The 12,756-nt window shown below is 43.6% G+C and overlaps 1 long non-coding RNA gene across 1 annotated transcript in view; it reads right to left on the minus strand.

Moving 5' to 3' along the window:
* Window positions 1-6,178: 6,178 nt before the first annotated feature.
* LOC118313590 overlaps window positions 6,179-12,756 on the minus strand; it is a 36,834-nt gene continuing 30,256 nt past the window's right edge. Inside the window, exons 3-4 of the long non-coding RNA XR_004794486.2 lie at window positions 9,966-10,064; window positions 6,179-6,456 (exon numbers count right to left, since the gene is read on the minus strand). This is a non-coding gene — a long non-coding RNA (uncharacterized LOC118313590). The remainder of the gene's footprint in view (window positions 6,457-9,965; window positions 10,065-12,756) is intronic.

Genomic DNA, 12,756 nt, shown 5'->3' on the forward strand with positions numbered 1-12,756 from the left:
TGAATTTTAAAATTTCTTTCCTTTTTGATTTATACCGAAACTCATTTGTGATTACTTACTCTGTCTGTTAAATTAGTTTATTTTCACTGAGGGACGTTCACCACGTCAGTCGGGTCGACTTCAGCTTTTCTATCACGGCTTATTTATCAGTGCACGGGTGTGTTACGACAAAAAGTACCCATTACAGAAAATATCTAGTCATAAAGAGTTAAACCCAACCTGCGACAATGCCAATAGGCAGGGAACATCAATTCACCTATTAAATGCCAAATCCAAATCACTCCCTCCTCCTCTCTTAGCTCCCATCTCAGTGTATGTGGAGGGTGCAGGGTGCTGCTGCGGGGCATGGAATAATTGAAAGGCTGAAAAAAAGAATGCTGCTTGTTTAAACCAACCAGCAGGCAGCGAGGGCATGATGGGAAAACAAAGACGGAGCCCCAGGAGTGGGTGACACGACATCACTAATGGTGGAGCATGGGGGATCACTGCCTCTGTTTTGTTACCCTTAGTCCTTGTGACAAGCAGCAGGTTGAAGATACTTCACCGCACAATTCAAGAATTCAAATCCGTTAGTTTGCACAGCACAAGTGAGTTGGTTCACCAGGATCTAACAGGACTCTCCTGGGTGCTGGTGCCAGAGTTAGTTTCTTTTTCTTTCTTTTTTTACAGAGGAAACATATTGCCAAGTATCTGTGTAATTCAAATATCAGTGTGGAGGAACATTTGGTTCAAAAGATGATTCATTTTTATTTTGTTGCTGTTATGGTTTTCGTAAGTGTTGATGAAAATTGAATTCTATATTTTTCATAGGTCATATTATGTTTCAGGCTGCCACACATGTATGATACAAGGGCAGAAGGAGCACGTATGCATTCATTTGCCTCTGCACATGTAAGAGAACCTCTTTATGTCCTCACCTCCTTTTCTTACAGTACCTGTATACAGTAAATACACATCGCTGGGGCCAGTAAGTGGGTGGGTGAGAGCACAAATTGTAGAGTGCAAATAAGCTATTTTATTTAAGCAATATTGAAAATCTGTGATGTTCCTTGAGACCTTTCCATTTCACATCTCCCCTTGTTTTTTTTCTTCCTATGGATGGTTCGACATCGGCTATATCTCAGAGGTATAAGCTACAGCAGCTGTGAATTCCCTCAAAGTAAATCACCAGGCATGTCTGTCTCTTATTGACCCGCATAAGGAATTCCCACCCACCACCTGCAAGACAGTGGCTCATTTTGGCCAGCAATAAATATCATGTTACATATCAATAAACCCATCAGAGAGGAGGGTAGAAATAGCAGGGCGGAAAAGGGGTTAGATTGAAATGGGGGAAAGGCTGTGGAGAAAGTGAGGGCCGCTCGTCTGTTTCGGCCCCGTGGTCTTGTGCCTCCTGGGATAGCCGAATACTCTGTCAAGATCCCATACTTCAAAATCAATCACTCTGGACTGGGCACACGGAGGAAGACACACATGCGTGCGCTCGCTCATGCAACCAAACGCACATTCGCTCAACGTCTTCCGTCCTTGTCGAGCTTCAACAAGACAACCTCAGCATGTCACTGCCTTGTCTGATTGTGGACTGTTGTGATGGGATGCGATCATTATAGAGGACACACTTTCATACTGTTGGGCCACATTAAATGTTCCAACCAAGGATACATGTGCACCAGCGGTGTTTCTGTTGGGCACAGATTGTGCAAAAGCTCAACTCAATTGAAGGAAAAAGAAAAGGTTAAAATAGTTCAAAGTAGTGGATGATCAGTTGAAGCAGTGAGTCAAAATTACTCAATAAATGGTCTGGGAGTTGACATCCTAAGCTGTTTTCCGACGGGAAAATTGGATCCAGACACTTTCCGGCATTTGCCGATCACGAGCAGCAGCAGGCGGGACATGATGATGTAGAGTGTATTTGTTCACAGACATCAACACACGCACTCGCGCGCTGTGAGGAAAAAGTTCCAGAAAAAACAACATTCGCATGACATTTGCCTTCTCACGTACGCACAGCCCCCTCACATTTTCCTGAAATGGTCCGGAGCGTATCTAAGTCCTCGAACGCACTGTAAAGGTTTTAGGGAACGTGGCCATGGAATATTTAACTATCAGCTCACGACAGGCAGTGGTATACGCTCATTATACCACAGTTAAGGGCCGTTGTTCTGGGGACCCCCTTAACTGTGGTATAATGAGCGTATATCACGGACCGAAGTGAGCTATTGCTATATATGAAACGGTTACAAGTTTGGCGAAATGAAAGTAATAAACAAACACTACAATTATATTTTTTTATTACGTCAAATAAGGTTTTTTTTAAATGAATACAAAAAAAGTAGTCCCTCCTGGCTGCCAGCACGGCGGTTGCTATGCAACACATTGTAGTGTTCCGAAGGCTACGAGACGGTAGCCGGGTTCGCCGGCAATTTAAGTTTGCAGGTATACGCTCAATATACCACAGCTATGAACCAATGAGATCGCATGATTTGAGCTACCCGTTTTATATTACTTGGGAACATCACCAATAACATAAAGTGAAACCTCTACAACAACTTTCAGGGGATGTTAGCAGGGGACCTCATAGGGGCAGGTTTTCCTTTTTTGTTTCTTGAAACTTCTGACAAAGCAAGGAACAGCGGTGCAGCTGCAAAGTTGACAAAACTGAGCATAACATTGTTCATTTGCAGTGTTAAATAGCATCCAAATTAAAACCCATTCAAAGGAACACATTTGGAATGTGATGGGTATTGACGAAGGCATACTTGAGTTCATTTGACAGGCCTAAAGAGGTCCATCAGTAGAAAAAGGTTGGGAATAGCTTCATGTATCTGACAGACTGAATAGAAAAATGTGTGGGATTAATTTAGAAGGTTTTTATTCGAAAACTTAACTTTAGCTTTTCCTCCAAAGTCCCATAAACCAACACCAACCTTGAACAATGAAATCAAACTCTAGTTTCCAGCACCACGTTTCAGATGTGATGTTAAAGATGCTGCTTCTTTAAAAGTCCGCACACACCCCTGTGTTTTATAGTATCGTAGCATTTTATGGTTCTTTAAGACTATGCAGCTGGCAGCCACTATGGTTTCCAGATCCTTTGAGGGAATAACCACAGAGTTTAACACGCACCAAAGGTAGTTCCAGTAAGACCTCATTTTTCTCACTGTGAAGTTTCTAGACTTTGGAGTTCTGTATCTTGTCTGTTGGGATCATGGGGCGTATGGTACTTGTGAATTTTCTCCCAGACAAAATAAGATAACAGAGAGTCCTGCTATCTGCAGATAAAAGTGAAATACTGTGCCGTCTAGTGGAAATAAAGAGGAGGGAGACAAAAGAAGGAGCAAAAAAAAAGTTCTATAGCATAATGGAGTTTAGAAGTTTTATTCTTTACTTTTCCTCGCCACCAGCTACCAAGGTCATGTTCATGGGCCAAAAAAACACTTTGATGTATAAAAGAGATTTTCTTTTTCAAGCTCATATGTCAATATTAGATTTCTCGCATTTATTTTTCACTGCCATCAAGAGATCAATCTTAAGGAGGTGCCACGCTAAGTCATCGGAGATCTACGTGGAGTACAATATGATGTGTGATGGGTACTCTCTTTCATGGCTAATGCCTGATAATTGATGAAAATATTTGTAAAGATACAAAATCATGCCCTGTGTCTGTAGAGTATAAGTAACATAAGGGAAATGGCTCTGCGTGTATTTTCAGCCCAGCAGCTGAATGAGAAATGTACCCGCATGTCTCATTACAGCATATTAGTTTTCTTTTCATGTTGGGAGAGAACAGAATGAGGCTTGCAACTTATTTTGGGCTCTGCTTAAGATTTAAACAAACCATGATCTTAAAAATAATGTGAAAACAATGGCTTTGAAAATGGCATGTTGGGCTTTTATGGAAAAAAAAAATATACACTAAGATATCCTCAGTATGTGCACTGAACACACTGCGGTAATTAAATGGGCAATTGTTTGCACTGAAGCAACAGGCAGATAACACTCCATGGGTTCCAGTCTGGGGTTTGCATCTGTTAATGAGCAGCAAGATGAATCTAAAGGGGGGATGATTATGGGATGAGATAGAAAAACTTTTTTTTAGATCTAAAAGCCCCAAAATAATTCAAAAGAAGCCAAATTGCACGAAATACAAACACACACACACACACACGCGCAAATGCACACGCACACACACACACACACACACACACACAAAGACACACACAAAGTCATAAAGGTTGAAAACCACTGATTTGCTAAATCACAATACACATTATAAGGGCTTGCTCAGCGCTGTGATCACTTGCATCTCATGTTGAAGCATTTCTTTGGCTAAAATTTGCTCGGTATCTGGCCACACGCGCCTGCAAAATATGGAATATGAACCACTTTCTGCACGTGCGTTACTAATTCTATCAGTATTCAGTGCAAACAGTTGCCCTTTCATCGACATTTCACGACCATCAAAAAATTACATGATCATTAAAATTCAATGAGATGTAAATGGAAAAAAAGAAGTTACTATAATTTACTAGCCAAAAAAATGGTTTTGGTGGGAATCTGAGACCAAAGGAAGAAAAAAACTGCAGGTTGTGCAGTTGTGTAACAGTCATGAAAGACGTGTGAGCAAATGCTCACATCATATTCTTGTCCATAGAGGTTCAGTCTTATTCTGTGTTTTGTAGGCATGACCCTATCTGTCATCACTACTCTCTCTGCTGTAGAAAATTAGGACACACTTTGAACCAAAGATCCATGGCAGTTTATTTCACTGCGTGAATAACTGTGACAGTATATTCTAAGTCAAACATTTCCACCAGCAGCAGGAATGACTGCATGTATTGCACACGATTTCATGTTACATCCTTCAAGTTGACGCCACGACAGGTTTGAGCTATTTTAGCTTGCCTGAGAAACTTTACTGTTGATGTTTCCTTTATTTACCTGTAGATGCGACACTGCTGGCTCCAGGGCATCCTTTGTCTAATCACAAAAGCCACTAGCAGTTGAGACAAACATCTCTGGACACTCTCGGAACACCACACCGTCTCACCTGTCACACTGTAACAATCACATCGGCAACCCGGCGCAAACATGAGGTGTAAAAATGTGCACAGACACAGCCATCGGCTCGGATTCCTGTCCCATGCAACCTCTGATGTGTGTGTTTGTGCGAGCGTGGCCGCGTGTACAGTGTGTGGGTGTGTGTGTGTGTGTGTTTGTTCGAGTCTACACTGTGTGTGTGAGTGTCTGGTTCTGTCTGCGGGGGGATAGGTGGAGGCTATCTTTCATCTCTTGCTGTGATCAGGTATTCTACATGATATGATATGATGATACAGGCCCAATTAAGGGATGGGGTTGTGTGAAAAATGTGATGACAGGGCAAGCGGAAGACTAGACTATGATCTGACATCTGAGAAGGAGAGAGAGACAAGGGAGGGAGAGAGAGCGCGCGCAAAAGAATGGGTGAGGGTGGGGGAGGGCACAGGGGGGACAGATGGGTCTGAGAGACAGTTGTAGGAAAGGAGGGAAGAGTGATGCGGGTAAGGGAAATGAAGATGGGGCAAGCGTGAGATATATGGTGAGAATTAATGTTGAGCAGGGAGGGACAGAGAATTAATATGATCAGGAAGTAGAAGGGACAATGGAAGGGTGCATGAGAATGAATGAAGGGTGATGGAAGATAGAAAAAGGGGGGGGGGGGATTAGCCTTCGTCCGCCATAAGAAACATTTTGTCAAAAGTTGTGGATCCTCATTTTGATCCTTCTAGTAGAATTATAGGGACACGTTGAAGAAGAAAAAGTCTGGTTGTACTAATACATATATAAACCTGACATGCAGCATGTACAGGAAAGGGCAAAAAAGGTCCCTTCTAGAAATTTTTTTTTTTAAATTATTGTTTCATATTTTGCAACATACAGTTACATTTGATGTAGTACACTAAACAGTGGACACTCTGGCATGGAAGTGATTTCAATGGGGGGGGCGTCTTTCCTTCACATTTCCCAAGTCATTCTGCATATAACTGTGAGGTGTGTGATTTTGATCTGTACGCGTGGTGCTTTGATCACCCTGTCAGCTTTTTAGCAACTAAATGGGACCCAATTATGTCAAGTACAATTGGTTTTTTTACCTGGTATGCCAAAGCACTGCTCAGAAAGTATGGAAATAACTCACACATGAAAGAAAAAAAGCTTTTATTTAGCTGTTAAAAGATATACTTGTTAGACCCCATCAATTACACCAAACAAAAAGGTTTGAGTTGGAGAGTATTTGTTATATAAATATATATGCATATTTGTCCAAGGTGACAAATGAAGAAGAGTAGAGGAGCACAGGTCCAAGTGCTGTAAAATGAACGACGAAGCTCCGGTGATATTTATGTGTGGACTTCTTCTCAAGCTCCTCTCTTGGCGAAATTTGGACTCCTCTCTAGTTGATCAGGGAGGCTCTTTGACCTAAAAAACAGAGAAATACGACAGTGATTAAAACAATTCAATGGCTTTACAGAAATCTGAGTTGATCATTAATGTCATTTGTCTCACATTTTATAACATCAAAGCTTTATGGCGATTTTTTTAGTTTGTCAGTGCTAAAGTCAGTGGAACAGCACGTTGTGAGAGTTCCGTCACATTCCAAGGTGAAATGCTTGCATGAAAGTTCGGTGAGTTCTGAGTTGCCAGTGCACTTGAAGAAGTGACCATGGCCCTCAACAATTATCCACTGACATTAGTCCCCCCCTCATATCACACTGCACTTTCCTCCCATTGTTCCCCCTGCACTTCTCACATGTATTGTCTTACACGATACCCTTAGAACCCGATAAGACGCGCGGTGGAGGTTTTTTTGTGGCTGAGGACACAGGCCTGGGAGTGTCTCAGGGTTACAGCTGCTTATTATTCTCCCTTAGAAGAGACTGCAGGGCCCAGGGAACGCCTTATCGGATCCCCTTTACACCAGGCCTAACCTGGGTTACCTGTCTCTCCGGCCCTTCCTCCATTACGCCCGCCATACCTGACACTCCCTTCCTCCAGACAGACATTAAGGTGTAGCATTTCTACAAAACTATAGAGCGCACTGACAAGCATGGGAGGTATTCTGGCGTATGAATGCGTAGGCTTTACAAAACAGCCAGGGTCATTTGAGAAAGTAACCATCGCAATTATATCCTCGTGGTATGATGTCGTTGTCTGCATTGGCCAACAAAGACAGAGCGGCATGTTCTTGTAGCATCCCAAGAATTCAATTTACTAAAGGTTGGCAAACGTATTTGCTGATTTATCTTGAAACATCTTAAAATAGGGGACAAGTCTGCTATAAGTCAGCAACTATCCCAACTATTTTTCCTTTTCAGGGGATTCACAATGTGGAACAGCACTGTTTTGGCCCGGGCTGGCTTCTACAGCAAATTTCTCTGATGTTTGGCTGACGGTGGAGAACAGTTCGGGGATTGGCAGGGGGTCCCTGGGTCATCAGCAGTCAAACTCAGCCCAACTACAAAAGATGAAGGGAAGTGGATCCAGACAACTCAAGCGAACCACCCTGCCTGCTTGGAGCACCTCAAGGGCACACGCCTCCTGCCTGGCCTGCCTGTCTATCTGTTGCAGCTGATCTTAGCTACATGTGCCTCTCATCTTTTCCCGCTGACATTGCAGTTAAATGCCTATATACTATATATGGATGATGTCCGCAGTGTGTGTGTGTGTGTGTGTGTGTGTGTGTGTGTGGGGGGGGGGGGGGACCCTATATCCTTGCTGATTTTTCTCACTATATGTCTGACATTTTGGTTACATCAGACAAAGCATTTGACAGTCATCAGCTGAACGGACAGATTACAGCCCGATGTTTCGTAGGAAAAATGAAATAACTGCAACAATGCTCAATGTTGCAGTTATTTCGCGTTAATGTGGCGTTTTTGGCTGAGCATGATTCAGAGTGATGCCAAAGCAGATGCTATGCCATGGATAGCAAGGGGAAATGGATTTAATTCAGGACAAACATGCTATAATTAAGACGGGACACAAGGGAAATCGCTTTTAACAAACAGTTGTGAAATTCTTACAAAGATATGTTGGTATAATAAGACGTGTCACACAAGCCTGCTCAGAGCAAGATAATGGGTGTGCATTTAAAGTCATATTTTACTTTAAGCTCAACTTAATGGTTTTAATCTTAATTAATATATATAGAGAGTCTAGTAGACAGGGATTTTCCAAGACCAAATCGACAAATATGAATAGTTGTCATCCTCTCCACCACATAGCATTTATGTGGGAAAAAAAAGAAAAATAGGAATTTTTGGGAGTTGTCTCTCTTCATCCACAAAAAAAGGATTTCATGTCAAAGTGTCCCTCAGGAAATCCAATAAGACAAAAAAGTGGTGCCTGGCTTTGTCCAAAGTCTGATAACAGGGTGGAGGAGTTGTTTGCCTTGTTCACTTCCCACAAACTGCTCCCAGTGGACAGTCGGATGCCTCCACTCGCCGTGAGGAGGCAACTGATACTATACTGCTGCTCATCTGCGGAGAGTGGGACTGGACGGAACCTTTCAGATCCCAAAGGTTCTCCTCACACAGGCTTGGTGCAGGAGATTCTTGATGCACACGCATGCACACACATGCATGCATACGATGTCGCCAATAGCTCAGGTGGGCTGACCACAGGACATGAGGAAGACATTTCTAACTTGACATCGCCACCACGCACGTATACAACGCGGCTGCACTTTCCTCCTCCTTAAGATGCACATAACCAGGACGTCTTCCACAGTCAGCTGTCAGTTGTTATTGTCAGAAAAAACGGTGAAAAACTGCACCAGTGCAAAGGACACGGGGGGGGGGGGGGGGGGGGGGGGGGGGGGGGGGGTATGTGGTTACAGCGTTTGAAACGAGACATATCTAGTTTCGTACACAAAGGCGGCATAAATGGGCCTGAAGGCGATTTCGGTTGTGTTTCATGATTTGAGGCAGCATTGTCACTTTACAGCAAGACGGTTCTTGGTTGACTGGGGCTTTGCTGTGTGGATACGTGTGGACTTTCTCCTCTTTTCTGAGTGGGTTTTCTTATGATGTTAATTGGCCGACTCCAAATTGCCCCTAGATGTGACTGTGAGCGTGAATGTTTGTCTCCATATGCCAGCCTGTCATAGGCTGGTGACCTGTCCAGTGTGTAACCATGCCTCTCAACCATTTTTACCATTTTTATCCCCCCCCGACAACCTTCAAAGGATGAGAGTCATAGCCAATGGATGGTCGGACAAAACTAGGACTGCATAGGTTTTTGGAAATATAACCCTTGTACATACAGATTCCAACAAACAGACGGGCTTATAAATACACACACGGACGCGGAAGCACAGACATGCACGGAGATATGACTGACATGCACGGAAACACATCTCTGTGCCGTCCCATTTCCTCGCTCCTCTCCTCTCTCCATCTATCTCTGTCCATGCTTCTGAACCTTGGGGAGACATATTCTTTTTCATCTGTCAGTGTGGATGGAAACAGACATGTTGAAAACACACAACAATGGCCGCGCCCGCACCAAGGAGGCTCCATGTTTTGTATGCTTGAAGCACTGCATTATCTCCTAAGTGTCTTGCAACCCCAGTATAGTAAATAATGGATGCTCCCCTTCCTTCTCAAAAAAAAAGAAACCCTTTTCACTTCAGGGACCAGTCATGGTTTACCTGTATAAATGCCCTTTCTGTGTCTTTGGAGAAATGGATAGCACTAAAGGATGTGGGTCAGACGATTTCATTAGCACAGCATTTCTCTCTGTCGTCTTCGATCAGTCGTTTGACAGGGGCAATGTCACTCATACTGTCTCACCGACACTTTTATACAAAATTCAGTACGTTCAGAGTGAATGCAGACTGTTCATCTATAGCAAGGTATTTGTGAATTATAACCCGTATAACAAGGGGCCAGAAACAGTAAGACCTGTAAGCGGAGAGCAAAGGTCACCTCTGATATCAGCTGGATATCCTTGATGTCTTTAGCCTGCAGACTCCTGCCGTTATGCCATTTGTTTCTGGGTCACAATCTCTGAGGTCTTCCTCCAACCTAAAAACACAGAATAGGCATAATGTTTAATGCTGTATGTACGTGTATATATATATATATACACTCAAACATACACAGTGGATAACGCAGTACACATTAAACAGACCTGGCATGAAATCAGACTTTATTAGACGATGACAATCATATCTTTATTGGGTTTTGTTTTTTTGACCTACTTGTTTTTTTGCCATACTTTGAACAGTTAAGCAAAACAGTAAGTACACAGGGTGTGCCACTACACAACTAAATCTCTGGTGTCCCTCCCCCATTCATTCGGAGGTTACATCGAAAGAGTTTCAGCGATTGTGAATTATTTACTTCATTCGCTGGTCGGCCCTTTAACCCCTCAGCAAATGCACAGGCAGTCAAGGTTAAAAATACACTCCCACAGGATCTGAGTTTGACTCTACATACCTGCGTGTGTGTGTGTGTGTGTGTGTGTGTGTGTGTGTGTGTGTGTGTATGTGTGTGTTTGTAGTGGTGAAGGTTTAAAATATAAAACACTTATAACCCATGACACATAAGGCACCTTCAATTCTCTTGCTATCTCTCTCTCTCTCCTGCTCTTTTACACACTCACACACACACACACACACACACACACACACACACACACACACACACACACACACACACACACACACAGAGCATCATTATGTGGGTACTTTCTGAGTGAGAATCCAGGCTGTCCCAGATGGGATTATTAAAACACAGCTTGATCTGTGCCAGAGCTGGGTGTGTGTGATAGTGCCAGTCTGTGTGTAAGAGTGAGTGGTAGGGTGTGTATTTGTTAGACATTAAGTGATTCCTGACCTCTGCCTCATGACCTGTGTGAATGAGAGGGTGCACCTCCCTCTGTCTGTGGAAGTATAAAATATATTGTACGAGCATCAAACTGTGCCATGCCAAGCCATTAGCAAAAAGGTGTTTACCGAGACAACTGTGTCACTCTGCAAACACCGGCTTACGTTCGCTTACATGCACTCACATGAGAGTATGTAGACAGTGTACATATTCATGCTGGACCTCTGAGTCAAAGGCTGCAATGAAGGTGTCTGTGGTACATGCCTGTCCAACAGCAAACTGATTGAGCACCCCATCTGAGTGAGAAACGTGGGCCTTAAACACACACAAACACACACTAACACACACACTCGCATACTTGGCCATGTTGCCGTGGTATGTCCCTGGCATGCAGCAGTGTTGTCATGGATACTCCCAGACACATCCGCCATCCCATAAGTGGGGGGATGCTGAGCGCTTCAGAGGGGCTGGCGCCACCCCCCAAACCCCAAACTCCTACTCTATGTCCCCTTCCCCCCAAAAGGGAAGTCCCTTATTCTTTCCAAAACCCTGCTCAGCCTCACCAACTGGGTAGGCCTGGAGGTACACTGCAGCTATGGTGTCAAGTGTCGATGTCCTCCTTGCTCGAAACTGGGATGGCTCATAATATAACTGGGGCATGGGTGGAAGAGTGAAATATAGACAGAAAAAAAAAGTTATCACCAGGACCAGTTTAATTCTCGTCTTAAGAGGAAAAAAAGGTAAAATAGATGTTGGACAAATGACTCGTGTGTGTGTGTGTGTGCGCGCCCGTGTGTGTGTGTGTGTGTGTGTGTGTGTGTGTCTTAGCCCTCAGGGCTGTGGTTAAGCCTGTAGTTCATCCTGAACTGATCCTTTTCATTAGCCATTATCAATAATTCAACATTGCACTTGCTTTAATGGTTTAATGTGGGCAAACCCTCAATCCACACACGTACACACACGCACACACACACACACACACACACACACACTGACACACTCTACTTAATAGCACTCAGTCTCTTGGCCTGCGCCCAATACCACTGAGGTGAATATAGATGTGTAAACGTGGACATAACACAGTCAGTGCACCTAAAGCTTTCAAAGGTAAAATACCTATCAATCAGACACACCATTTTGCCCCATACCAGGCAGTCGCAGCATCCCTTGATTTAGAGAAGAAATCATTTATTTCCCCTACAAAAGTCTGTTTTACTGTATATCCAGTTATATTTTGCAATAAAACCGCATATCAAACCCTGTATTCTGAAATGAAGAAATGAAAGGGTTAATCTTTTATGACGTGTCCCCCTCCTGTCTCTGCTCCCTCTCGCCCTCCCTTTCATATTCTCCGGTATTGCTGCGCTTTCTGCCTGCACATATGCTGGGGGGGGGGGGAATAATAATCCTCTTTGATTGGAAGGCTAATTTGAAGTGTCGATTATTCTTATGCAAATCAGGGTACAGTTTCTCACGTCTGAAATGGGTTGGGGGCACAGATGGGTACATGGGTGTCTCCCTCCGAAAAACCTACAGCACCGTTCCATCCCCCTCCAACTCTTCATCTGTGCCTCTCAGGGAGGAAAGCTGACATACAAAGACGGCCAGCATAATGGGACGAGGGATATTTGCATGCACATTGTCCACGCTGAACGCCAAAACAGAACATAATTTGAGGGTACAATACCAAAACAGTGAAATGGTGTAGAAGTGCGAGTCAGCGCCCAAAATATCGGGACAATACAGAGGCATGGTTCTATGTTGTAATGTAAATAATGAAATGATGTTGGGTAAACAGGAACACAAGAAGAGCCTGGCTGTATCATGGGAAGCATTGTGGGCCAACAACACGATTTACTAAAGCTTTTGTCATCTAAACACTTAGCGG

The sequence above is a fragment of the Scophthalmus maximus genome, chromosome 19, assembly GCF_022379125.1.
Source record: "Scophthalmus maximus strain ysfricsl-2021 chromosome 19, ASM2237912v1, whole genome shotgun sequence".
Taxonomy (NCBI): Eukaryota; Metazoa; Chordata; class Actinopteri; order Pleuronectiformes; family Scophthalmidae; genus Scophthalmus; species Scophthalmus maximus.